We start from the raw sequence: 13,683 nt of genomic DNA on the forward strand, positions 1-13,683 counted from the left end.
TTAAATGCTAAAAACAAAAACTGTTAGAAATTAAGAATGCTTTCAATGCACTGATGGGTAGATTCAACATATTCAAAAATAACATGAGTTTAAAGATAAGTCAATAGAACATTTCAATACAAGAAAAGAGGAATGAAAATACATAACAGATGAAAACAACCAAGAGCTTGTGGTACAGTATCGTAAGTTGTAATATATATATATATATATATATATATATATATATATATATAACTGGAGTACCAGAAAAATAAGAAAAAAAATAAGCAGAGAAATACCATCATGCACCATATATTTTGGTAAGAGACAGACCACATGTACAATGGGGGTCCTATAAAATTATATCAACTATTGACTTCTTATCCTAGTTTGTAGAAGTATACTCTATGGTGTTTGCACACTGATGAAACTGCCTATTACTGCTGTAGTGTATGTGAAGTTAAAAAAAATAAAATAGTAAAAATGAATGAGATATATCAAATCACAGTCTCAAGAAACACAGAGTACAAAACCAAATACATAACAGAAAATCTACTTAGAGGCATATCATGTTCAAACTGCAGAAAGCCAAAGACAAAACAAAATTCTGAAAGAGGCTGGAGAAAAGATCTCACAAATCTACTTAAATTATGAGAAACTTTATAATCAAAAGAATTTTTAAAACTCATAAATACAAGTGTTAATGTATTTGATGAGTATTCCCTACCTACAGAGAAACAATGATTATAGTTACAGTGAATTTATCAGAAACTATGGAAGGAAGAAAAAGGAAGACTGAAGTACTTAGTGTTCAGCGAGAAATACTACCAGCTTAAATTTCTATATTCAGTTAAGGGACTGGTGCCATTAAAGGAAGCCATGTACTTTGCATCAGGACAAGAGGAAAGATGACTTGGGGCATCTCAGGAATCAGCAAGATGCCCCCAATGCCAGGCTCAAAGACTTTTTGTTTGAGAAGAAAACACCTTAATGAAGCTCATGGCTGCCAAGTGAATGGTTTCCTTGGAATATCTTTCCCTGTGTTTCAGCAGACCAGGCACTAGAAGGATGCAATGGTCAAAGTCAAAGCAGGCCCCAGTACAGCTTAGGAAGCAGATCTTTGTAATGCTGGTTTTGTAGGCATTGTTATGGTTTGGATTTTAGATGTTCCTCAAAGGCTCATGTGGTGAAGTGTGGTCCCCAGCAAATGGCACAATTGTGTGGTGGAGCAAACTACTAGGTAAGACTTAATTGGAGAAATAGGTCACTTGGGACATGACTTTGAAGAGTAAATGGGAACCATTGCCCTCACTCCTTCCTGTCTTTTTGCTTCTGAGATACCTCTCTTCCATATCATGCCTTGCCACAGGCCCTAAACAATAAGCCGGAGCAACCACAGACTGAAATCTCTGAAACCCTGAGTCAAAAGAAAGCTTTCCTCCTTTAAATTTATTTTTCTCAGGTATTTTGTCACAGTCACAGAAATATGACTAATGCAGGCATATTGAATGCAAGAGTTACAGGACCAAGGAGGCTCCACTGAGATTTCAAAGGCAGTGGGTGTTATAGTTAGAATCCCTCCAAGACACTCATGACAGGGATACATGAAGCTGTGAGAGTAAGGAGATACCAGGAAGACCCCTCTAGAGAGGCCACAGGCAGTGAACAGAACTAGCCCAGAGAGAGGCCATGTAGGCTGAAGCCGGAAAAGTCAAGGAGTGAGGCTGCCCAAAACTTTGGGGACCTAGATCCCACCACCAAGTGTCACCAGATGCCAGACATGGAGCTACAGAATTTAATATTTTGCCTGCTAGGTCTTGGTCTTGCTTTGTTCAGATTCCTACCAGTTAGTCTCATACTCCTCTTGTTTGCAATAGGAATATTTTCCCTGGTTATATCTTGGAAGTATGAAATGTGCTTTTTAAATTTTGTAAAAAAGCCTACCAGTCAAGAGTTTGCCTTGAGTCTCGGAGGAGACTTTGAACTTAAACATTTGAGCAAAGCCAAAACTGTTAAGACTTTGCAGACTCTTGGACTGAATGCATTTTGCATTGTGAGACAGACTTGAGTCTTTGAGGATAGAGTATAGCATTTTAGTATTTGAATCTTAAATGTCCCAAAAGGCTAATATGACAAAGGCTTGGCTATTAGCCTGTGGTAAAGTGGTGGGAACTTTAGGAAGTGGGGCTTAAGTCAGGTCACTAGGGGTGTGCCCTTGAAAGAGATACTGGAACTCTGGCACCATATTGTCCTTGCATTTTGCTTCCTAGTTGCCATGATCTGATCAGGCTTCCTCCACCACATATTCCTGCCATGATATTCTGCCTTGACACAGCCCAAAAGCAAAAAATTCAGGTGACCATGGACTGGAATCTCTGAAACTGAGTCAAAATAAATACTTGTTCCTTTAAGATGATTTTTCTCAGGCATTTGGTCATAGAGATAGAAAGCTAATACAATAGGAATGATTATTTCCAATATTAAAAAGATTCAAGAAAGAAAGATAAGTAGAGGAAATCTGGGGGAAGAGAAATGTGTAGAAGAAGTTGACATAATTTAAAAACAAAGAGTATCAGTGGAAGAATATGAGAAAATAAGGAGAGGTGAACAAACAGTCTGAGGGGAGGAGAGGGCAGAGAGGAGAGAGAGACAGAAACAGAAACAAGAACAATAAGGACAAGAACATTTCCCAATTGGAAACATAAAACATTAAATGTTCTTATTGTTATTCTTTCATCTCTACACACTAATATCTTTAGTAGGACCCCAGCAAACATCCATTTTCATAGCTTCATTCTATTCACAGAAAAACCAAGCTATTAGGACTTGTTCCCCAGTTTTTAACAGAACAAAATTATATATTATACTAGCTTTATTTCAGATCTTACAAAGAATAAAAGTACACTTGTCTTCATACAGATACAATAATTTCTTATGGAAAGTGACTTCAATCCAATTAAATTTATCATTATGTCTTTAATATTCCATATAACTTCTGCTCAATTTTAAGCTATTAAAATTCATTTTACTTCTGCCTTAATTTTTACATGTTCAAGTTATTTTAGTGATTACTGTATCATCCACTTAACAATAACTAGCCCTATTATTGGGTTATTAAATTATTTTTATCTTGCTTAAAACTCTCTGGTCTTTAATCATTTCTCTTCTTAAAAAGAACTTTCAATTTGTCAGTTGGAGCTGTATCTTTGATACACAGCATTGTATTTTTTATGATAGAGTGGCTTTCACTTTTAATTATAAAATCCTTTGAAAGTTTTTAAGATCTTTTTCTTATCATACTGGACATAGCTTACATTAGAAAAAATATACAGAGCTGGGCACCGGTGGCTCATACCTGTAATCCTAACTACTCAGGAGGCAGAAATTAGGAGAATGTGGTTCAAAGACAGCCACAGGAAAAAATTTCTCAAAACCGTCTCTCAAAAAAACCCATTAAAAAAAAAAAAAAAAAGGGTTGGTGGAGTGGCTCAAGTGGTTAGAATGCCTGTCTAGCAACCATGAGGTCCTGAGTTCAAACCCCAATGCTACCAAAAAAAAAAAAAAAGAGAAAACATACATAGAGAAATGACTACCAAAAATGTTCATCAAAATCTCTTTCCCTATTCATTATTTCATAAATTCAGACACCAAATAAACAAAATATTGGACAATACAAAACAATTGTCTTATAGTGCCTTAATATAGCATGAGGGTAAATAAAAATATAAACATAATTTTATCTTACAAAATAACTCACCTTTCAGTTCAGAAAGCTTACAATATTTCTGATATCATTTACTAATCCAATTGTTGACTGATTAATGATTTAAAATATTGCTTATTCCTTCCACCACCCATACACAAGTTTTATCTGCTTTTATTGGCTTTGATTTTTAAGACTAATGTAAAGTTTACTATTGGGTGAAGTTATTTAGGTTCTTTGAGAATTTTGTTTATGAAAGTAATGTCTCAGTTACTTCCAGATTTTTGCCCTACAAAATCTTGCCCATTTTGTGAGGAAGGTGGCATAGTCAGCTGTCTATAAGTCTCTACCATTAAAGGTTAACTGATCTGCATAATTTGGCAATCCTGGTGACCAAAATTGAGTTACAACTGCATAACCCAGAACATGACCTATTATTTTTCAAAAAGATTTTTTTTTGTAGCCCAAAATTCCTCTATTTAGAAAATGACAGTGTGAACATTAACTACCTGATAATCACATTTGTGACATTCTTAACAGACTGTGTACTAACACTGGCTGGGAGCAGAAGTAAGGACGTGTGGCCTTGATGGGAATGTGGATTTGAGGGCAGCAGGTAAGCTAATTAAGGTGCCTGTTTTGAAGATCTGTGAGACATATTCTTCAACCCTCACTTGAATGAAGCAAGAACACAAACTATTTTCTTACAGGATCAAAATTAGTGCTTTCATCCCTTCCCCTGCGATTTGTTTATTTGCTTGGTTATTTCAGGACCCATGGTTTATGGGACAGAGTTACATGAAGACCCAAGACTGTGCCCAGTGATTTCATGGCCCTCTGGTGAATCCATGTAGAAGAAAGGTTTATAGAAAGCCTGGACATATATCTTAACATAGGAGGAAACTACACTAATCAGCAACTTGAAGGGAAGTTTTCCAATAAAAGGCCCATAAAAAATCATTAGTGAATCATTTGATATTAAAGTTGAAATGGATTACATATTAACGTATTATATTTGAATAAATCCTAACAATCTGTAGTGATATTTGTGTTTGAATGATTTAGATATTGAGATGAGCTGATGTTGAACATTATTTCTGCACATTCTGTGAACTGAGACACTAACAGCTTTTGTTCCAGACAGTAGTGCCTTCTTCCACAGTAGAGTCCAACAAGCTAGGTTTGTTTATTGTTCAGTGCAATAAAGATACCTTCCCATGGGGCAAAACTTGGGCTGGTGTTAGTTTTCATAGCTGTGACAAAATATCTGACAAAAAATTTAAAGGAGGAAGGATTTCTCAGCTTCAGCAAATGGTACCTGGCTCCAGTTTCTGAGCCATGGTGAGGCAGATCATGTAGAAGAGCACAATGAACAAAGTACTCACTTCAAGGAAGCACATAGGAAAGGGCACGGAATAAGATCCATCCTTTAAAAGCATTCATTCCCTCAGTAACCTAGTGCCTCCAATTATTCCCTGTTTAAAATTTCCACTACCTTGCAATAATGTCATCAAATTATTAATCAAAAAGGGATTAATCCAATATTTAGATCAGAGCCCTCAGGATCCAATCACCTCTCAATGATTGAATTCACCAGCTGGAAAGCAAGCCTTCCACACTGAGCCATTGGGGGAGAGGAGAGACATTTCATATCTAAACTACAACAGCAGGTATGGTTTGTCTTTTATAAATAATAGGGGTTTGCTACATTTTGGTTATGTGTCCCCCAAAGGCCCATATATCAAAGCCTTGGTCACCAGAATATGGCAATATTGGATGATGAAACCTGTAAGAAATGGGGCTGGTGGGAGGAGAGGTCAATGGGGATTACCTACCCTTGAAGGAAGTATTGGAACCTCACTCATCCTCTCTTCCCATCTGGCACGATGTGATCAACTGCCTCCACACACTGATAGCATGATGTACTAACCTGCAAAAAGCACAAAAACAATGGCCCAAGCAACCATGGCTGAAACTGCCAAAACTGAACCAGAATAAACCTTTCCTATCCCCCCCAACCCCTTTTTAAAGAGGATATCATATGCATAGGCCCATATTGGCCTATGTAGCTATGCAGTGCAAGCTAGCCTCAAAGTCACAATCCTCTTGCCTCAACCTCCCAGGTTCTGGTATTACAGGGGCCTGCCACCAAGCCCAGTCCCTTTCTTCTTTTTTAAACTGATTTATCTCAAGCATTTATTACAGTCGTAGAAAGATAACAAAATGTTCCTTAAGCTTAAGTTTCTTAGCTGTGCCAAAAACTCACTTTATGCATGGTATCTACCTGAGGCTTTCTATGCTGTCCTATAGGACTTGGGGATCAAGGACAACTGGCATAAACATGAAGATTATACTGTTTGATGTATAGCGAGTAATAAAAATTCCTTGTCTCTTACCTAGGAATCCTATCTCTTATGTTAGCATCCACAAAACTGTGGCAGACTAACTTGTTAGCTTATAAGTGTGGTAAAATTCATACTCTTCAGTTCTTGATGCAAAGTAAGTGAAATGAAATTTTAAGCTTATGCTACCTATAACATATCAATACCTATAACAATAGTATCAGTGACACTTAGGATTTTGTAATTGGAAGGAAGTTTTAGATTGTCTGACTCCCAAGTTAATGTTCTCATTTTATAGATAAAGAAACACAGTTTATAGCACCCTCTCTTGGGACCATTCCCAGCTCTGAAAGCTCTATATTTTGCTACTTTTCTCTCTCAATAAACTCTCCTGCTTTACTCAAATAAAAATAAATAAATAACTTTATTTAAAATAAATCCATGGGGATAAATCAATGTTACTTAACATGCAAAGTTAAAAATAATGAAGAATTCGAGGCAAACTGAGCAAACAGCAAGATCCCCATCTCAACCAAATACCAGGCAGGGTGACACACAGCTGTTAATTCCAGTTGTGTGAAAGGCAGATGCAGGTGGAAGGATGGTGATCTAATGCTGGTCTGGGCAAAATGTGCCAGACTCTCTAAAAGAAAAATAATTTAAAAAATCAAAAAGGGCTGGAGGCATATAGCTCAATTGGTACAGCTATTGCCCAGCATGCCAAGATCCTGAGTTTAGACCCAGTACCACTGAGGGGAAAACTTTTAAAAATGAAAACTTGAGGATGAACAAGTTAGGACATTGAGCACTGAAATGCTTTTGCTTCATCATTCATTTGGAGAATGACTATTCTTTTAGGCTTTCTTAAATATACACTCATAAGTTACATGAATAGGGTGTTTTTGATACCTATAAAATCTTCTTTCATTGTCTGTAACAAAATGTGGGATGTAGAGTAACAGGAAATCTTTCATGTATCAGACAAATTTATGTAGACCTTTCCTTTCTTGTTCCTTATCTCATAAATTTCTGCCACCCCAGGGAAACCCTCCTTCCCCACAGCAATTTCTCTCTCCTTTTTTCTGTTTCCTTTCTGCTTCTCTCCTCCCTCCTCCATCAAGCAGAAGTACAGCATCAACCAGAATCAACCTCTACAACATACTGAACCTCTAGCCTGTGGAAAGCCTTCCCACACATGCTGCACTAAGAAAAGTTGGCACCATTTCTCCCAACCACCACTGCCAGCTCCTAACCTGCCTGCACATCAATCGAGAGAACTAACAAGTGATCACCAAGCACCATGAGGTACTCCCCTATCCACCCCCAGGAACATAAACCCTGGGCAGACTGATTCCACCCCTCCCCCCAACAAAACTGAAAGACAAACAGCAAACTATAATCAAACAGACAGGGGTGGGGGTGGGGGGTGGAATACAACTTGCACAGGAGAAAGGGGGCGGGGCAAGGAGCTAAACTCAGTGCTAAGCTCTCAGTAAATAAACACAGGAAAGGCAGTGAAGGCTGAGAGCCAGCAGGTGATAAGCCACTCCTTGAAGCAGGGCAAGTAGTGGATCACAGAGTTGATCTCCTGAGCCAGAGAACAGCATCCAAAACCTAACTGACCTGCAAAAAGGAAAAACAAACAGCGAACTGTAATCAAACACAGACAGTGGAGAGGGTGGGCAGAACACTGAACTTGCCCCAGAGAAAGGGGGCAGAGCAAATAACTAAATTCTCAGTGAACAAACACAGAGATAAGCCACTGACAAAGCAGGGCAGGTAGTGGATCTCAAAGCTGATCTCCTGAACCAGAGGGCAACATTCAAAACCAAACTGCTCACCTCACTGTGGGAGAAGCTGAACAAACAGCTATACCTGAAGGATAACACAGCTGTTAGCAGGAGAAAACAATAGCTTCTTCCATCCTGCATGATCTGGCAAACCTACCTTACCACACAATTTCAATCAAACAGGTAGACAGAACAAAACACTACTCACAAGCCAATCACCTGGTGAGATGACGTCACAACTTCTGCTTATATGCCAATACCAATACCAGGACTGGACACTGGAGGAATATCTCCAGAACTTAAACTAAGACTGAAATTCTATTGTTCCTGAACCTGCTGTCTCTTTTACTGTTTTTTTTTTCTTCCTGTTTTATTATATTACTGTGGGTTTTTAATTTTTATTCCTATTTTCTTTTTTTCTTTCTGTACTATCAATTTCACCATCACTACCTTCTTATCCATATCTCACTCCATTCACTCTCCCTCCTTCTTCTGTACAATCCATTGCTCTCCTTCCCAACTACTTTTACCCCTTCTCATCCACTGTCTTCCCCTGCCTTCACCTCCTCCAACCAGTCACCAAACTACCCCACCATCCTACACACGCATCATGTGCTGACCAACCTACTGTACCAACTTTACACAACCCCAACCCCCTCCAATCCCTGACACAAGCACCCTACACTACAACAGAAATGCACCCAAACACACACAAGGGCCACAACACCCAGCAGCCTCCACATCACTTCCCCGGCTCCCCACCCCACTTCCCACCTCCTCTTTTAGTGCCACCCTAACCAATTTCACAAATTTCTATAGCTAGCCTAACAAACATTAGCCTCCCCAAACTCCCACTGTTTATAGATAATACAACCAAGGGGTCTTGTATATAATATATAAACAACTGGTTGGGCATTGAACATGTGAATTAGTTATTGCTAAATTACTCCTCCAGGCCAGGGATAGAAACAGCACACCAACCTAACAAACAAGACAGGCAAAACACAAAATTAAATCAAGGGAAAGAAAATAGGCGACCAAAACAACCAACTATCCTATCAAGAACACAGTTACAGCGATGGGAAGAAGAGGGGATGAAAACCACTCTACTCAAAAAATAAGTCAATTCAAGACTCAGAGGGAAATGAAGAAAATGGATACCCAGTTCCTAACCCCAGCAAAACAATGATAAATGACACTAAGGAACCAAGAGATGCCCACAAAACACTCTAAGAGAAGAAATCTTGCAAGAAATCACTGAGAATTTCATGGAGTAGCTACTATATGTGGTTAACCAAAATGTACATGATAAACACAAGAAATTTCAAGACACCAAAAATAAAGAACATGAGAAGACACAGAAACAAATAAATGAACTCAGAGGTGCTCTAAATAAACAACAAAGTGAAACAGAGGACACTATAGAGATAAATGAATTAAAGATGAAAGTAAAAAGAAAAATTAAAGAAGTGACAAGAAATGGAAAACTTCAGAAAAAAAGAATCAAACAGAAACACAAGACACAGTGGAAGGCCACTCCAGCAGACTAGAACAAGTAGAAGACAGAATCTCAGAACACAAACATAAAATAGAAATTAAAGGAAAAACTGAAGAAATGTTAAGTCAAAAAACTCAAGAGCTGTGAAAAGAATATGCAAGAACTCACCAACTCCATCAGAAGACCAAACCCAAGAATCATGGGTATTGAAGAAGGAGAAGAGGTCCAAGCAAAAGGGAGTCATAATATATTCAATAAAATAGTAACAGAAAATTTCCCAACTCTTGAGAAAGTTTTGTCCATTCAGTTACAGGAAGCCTCCAGGACACCAAACAGACATGACCAAAATAGAACCTCCCATGGCATATTATCATTAAAACAACAAGCACAGAGAATAAAGGACACTGAAGGCTGTAAGACAGAAAAAACAAATAACATATAAGGTAAACCCATCAAAATCACAGATTTCTCAACAGAAACCTTAAAAGCAAGAAGTGCGTGCAGTGAGGTATCTCAGGCACTGAATGAAAATAACTTCAACCCCAGGATACTCTACCCAGCAAACTATCATTCAAAATAGATGGAGCAATAAAAATCTGCCATGATAAGCAGAAAATAAAACAATATATGACCACCAGGCCACCACTACAAAAGATTCTCCAAGGAATTCTGCAAATGGAAGATGAAAACAAACAAAACAAGAGGATGGGAAGTATCAAACCACAAGTCAAGAAAAGATACGGAATCAGAGAGTAACACTGATTCAGCTGCACACAATGAAACCCATAAGCAATAAAAACAACTCAATAGCAGGAATCACCACATACCTATCAATATTAACACTGAATGCCAACAATCTGTTGTTTACCTCTCATTGACAGAAACAAACACTTGCTTAGGATGAAAGGCTAGAAGAAGCCAACAGCCCCCTCAAAAAAGGCAGGAGTAGCAATAATTATATGTGACAAAGTAGATTTCAAACTTACATTGACCAAATGAGATAAAGAAGAACACTCCATACTAATAAAAGGGGAAATACACCAAAAGGAAATAACAATTATCAACCTACATGGACCCAAGATCTGTGCACCCAATTTCATCAAACATACACTAAAGGATTTAAAAGAACAAGTAGACTCCAACTGATGGTGGTGGACTTTAATAGACCCCTATCATCAATAGATAGATAGGCAATCCAAACAAAAAATCAATAAAGAAATTCTAGAACTAAATCACACCATAGATCAAATGGAACTAGCTGATGTCTACAGAATATTTCATCCAACATCTGCACTATACATTCTTCTCGGCAGCCATGGAACTTTCTCCAAAATTGGTATCTTAGGGCACAAAGCAAGCCTTAGCAAATATAAGAAAATAGAAATAATCCCCTGCATTCTATCTGAACACAATGCATTAAAACTAGAATCCAACAACTAAAACAACAGCAGAAAATATGCAAATAATAGGAAGCTGAACAACACATTCCTCAATGATCAGTGGGTCATAGATTAAGTAAAAGAGGAAATTAATGAAAATGAAAACACCACCAACCAGAAACTTTGGACACAGCAAAGGCAGTCCTAAGAGGAAAGTTTACAGCCATGAGTGCATATATTAAAAGGACAGAAAGATCTCAAATAAATGATCTAAGCTACAACTCAAACTCCTACAAAACCAAGAACAAGCAAAACCCAAATCAAATAGTAGAGAAATAAAAAAATCAAGGGCCTAAATAAATGAAATAGAGACCAAAACAAAACAAAACAAAAACAAAGAATCAATCAAACAAAAAGCTGGTTCTTTGAGAAAATAAATAAGTTTGACAAATCCCTGGCAAATTTGACTAAAATGAGGAAAGACCCAAATCAATAAAATCAGAAATGCAAAATGGGAGATAACAACAAACACCAATGAAATTCAGGGAATCATCAGAGACTACTTTGAGAAACTCTATTCAAATAAATTGGAAAATCTTGAAGAAAGGGACAATTTCTGGATACTTATGACCATCCAAAGCTCAACCAAGATGATATTAACCACCTAAACAAATCTATAACAAGAAATGAAACTGAAGCAGCAATAAAGAGACTCCCAGAAAAGAAAAGTCCAGGACATGATAGATTCTCTGTTGAATTCTACCAGACCTTTAAAGAACAACAAATACCAACTCTCCTTAAACTTTTCCATGAAAAAAGAAAGGGAAGGAATACATCCAAATGGAGAACTATTGGCCAATCTCCTTAATGAACATCAATGCCAAAATCCTCAATAAAATCTGTGAACTGAATCCAACATTATCAAAAAGATTATTCACTATGATCAAGTTGGATTCATCCCAGGAATGCAGGGTTGGTTCAACATATGCAAATCAATAAATGTAATACAGCATAGTAATGGAAGTATAGACAAAACCACTTGATTATCTCAATAGATGCAGAAAAAGCTTTTGATAAGATTCAACATCACTTCATGATAAAAGCCTTAAGTAAACTAGGAATAGAAGGAATGTACCTCAACATAGTAAAGGCTACATATGACAAACCTAGAGCCAATATCATATTTAATGGAGAAAAACTGAAACCATTTCCCCTAAAATCAGGAATGAGACAAGGGTGCCCACTATCCCCACTCCTATTCAACACAGTCCTGGAATTCATAGCCAGAGCAATAAGGTAAGAAGAAGTAATGAAAGGAATACAATTAGGTAGAAAAACTGTCAAAGTATCCCTACTTGCAGATGACATGATCCTATACCACAAAGACTCAAAAAATTCTACCCTAAAACTCCAAAATATCATAAACAGCTTCAGCAATCTAGCAGGGTAAAAAAATCAGCTTACAAAAATCAGTAGCCTTTGTATACACCAACAATGAACAAATTGAGAAAGAATATATGAAAACAATTCCATTTACAAATACCTAGGAGTAAACTCAACAAAGGATGTGAATGACCTGAACAAGGAGAACTACAAACCTCTGAAGCAAGAGATTGAGATAGACTACAGAAGGTGGAAAAATATTCCGTACTCATGGATTGGTAGAATCAACACAGTAAAAATGGCTATACTACCAAAAGCAATCTACATGTTCAATGTAATTCCCATCAAAATCCCAATGACATTCATCACAGAGATTGAAAAATCTATCCTAAAATTCATTTGGAAACACAAGAGACCGCGAATAGCCAAGTCAGTACTAGGCAAAAAGAGCAATGCTTGATGTATCACAAAACCCAAGTTCAAACTACATTACAGAGCCATAGCACTAAAAACAGCATGGTACTGGCACAAAAACAGATAGGGAGACTAGTGGAACAGAATAGAAGACCCAGATATGAATCCACACAGCTATGCCCACCTTATTTTTGACAAAGGAGCCAAAAATATACAATGGCAAAAAGACAGCCTCTTCAACAAATGTTGCTGAGAAAAGTGGTTATCTGCCTGCAGAAAACTGAAACTAGATCCATGTTTATTACCCTGTACTAGTATCAACTCAAAATGGATCAAGGACCTTAATATCAGACCTGAAACTCTGAAGTTATTATAGAAAAGAGCAGGGAATACTCTGGCAGCAATAGGTATAGGCAAGGACTTCCTCAATAGAACTCCAGCAGCCCAGTAACTAAGAGAAAGAATGGACAAATGGGACTACATGAAAATAAATAGATTTTGCACAACAAAAGAAACGGTCTCTAAACTGAAGAGACCATCTAGAGTGGAAGAAAATATTTGCTGGCTATACCTCACATAAAGGACTGATAACCAGAATATACAGGGAGCTCAAAAAACTAAACTCCCCCAAAAATCAATGAGCCAACAAAGAAGTGGGTAACTGAACTAAACAGAAATCCAAATGGCCAAAAAGCACATTAAAAAAAAAAATCCCTGACTGTAAAGGAAATGCAAATCAAAACCACACTAAGATTCCATCTCACTCCTGTTAGAATAGCTATCATCAAGAATACCACCAACAAATGTTGGCGAAGATGTGGGGAAAAAGGAACTCTCATACACTGCTGGTGGGAATGTACACTAGTACAACCACTTAGGTAAACAATATGGGGGCTTCTTGAAAAACTAAACCAAGATCTGCCATATGACCCAGCAATAAAACTTCTAGGGATATACCCACAGGAATGCAACTCAGGTTATTCCAAAGGCACCCACACACCCATGTTTATTGCAGCACTATTCACAATAGCCAAGTTATGGAAACAGTCAAGATGCCCCACCACTCACCAATGGATTAAGAAAATGTGGTATTTATACACAATGGAATTTTACTCAGCCGTGAAGAAGAATAAAATCTTATCACTGGCAAATAAAAGGATGGAACTGGAGAACATCATTTTGAGTGAAGTTAGCC

This window comes from Castor canadensis, chromosome 2 (genome assembly GCF_047511655.1).
Source record: "Castor canadensis chromosome 2, mCasCan1.hap1v2, whole genome shotgun sequence".
Classification (NCBI taxonomy): Eukaryota; Metazoa; Chordata; class Mammalia; order Rodentia; family Castoridae; genus Castor; species Castor canadensis.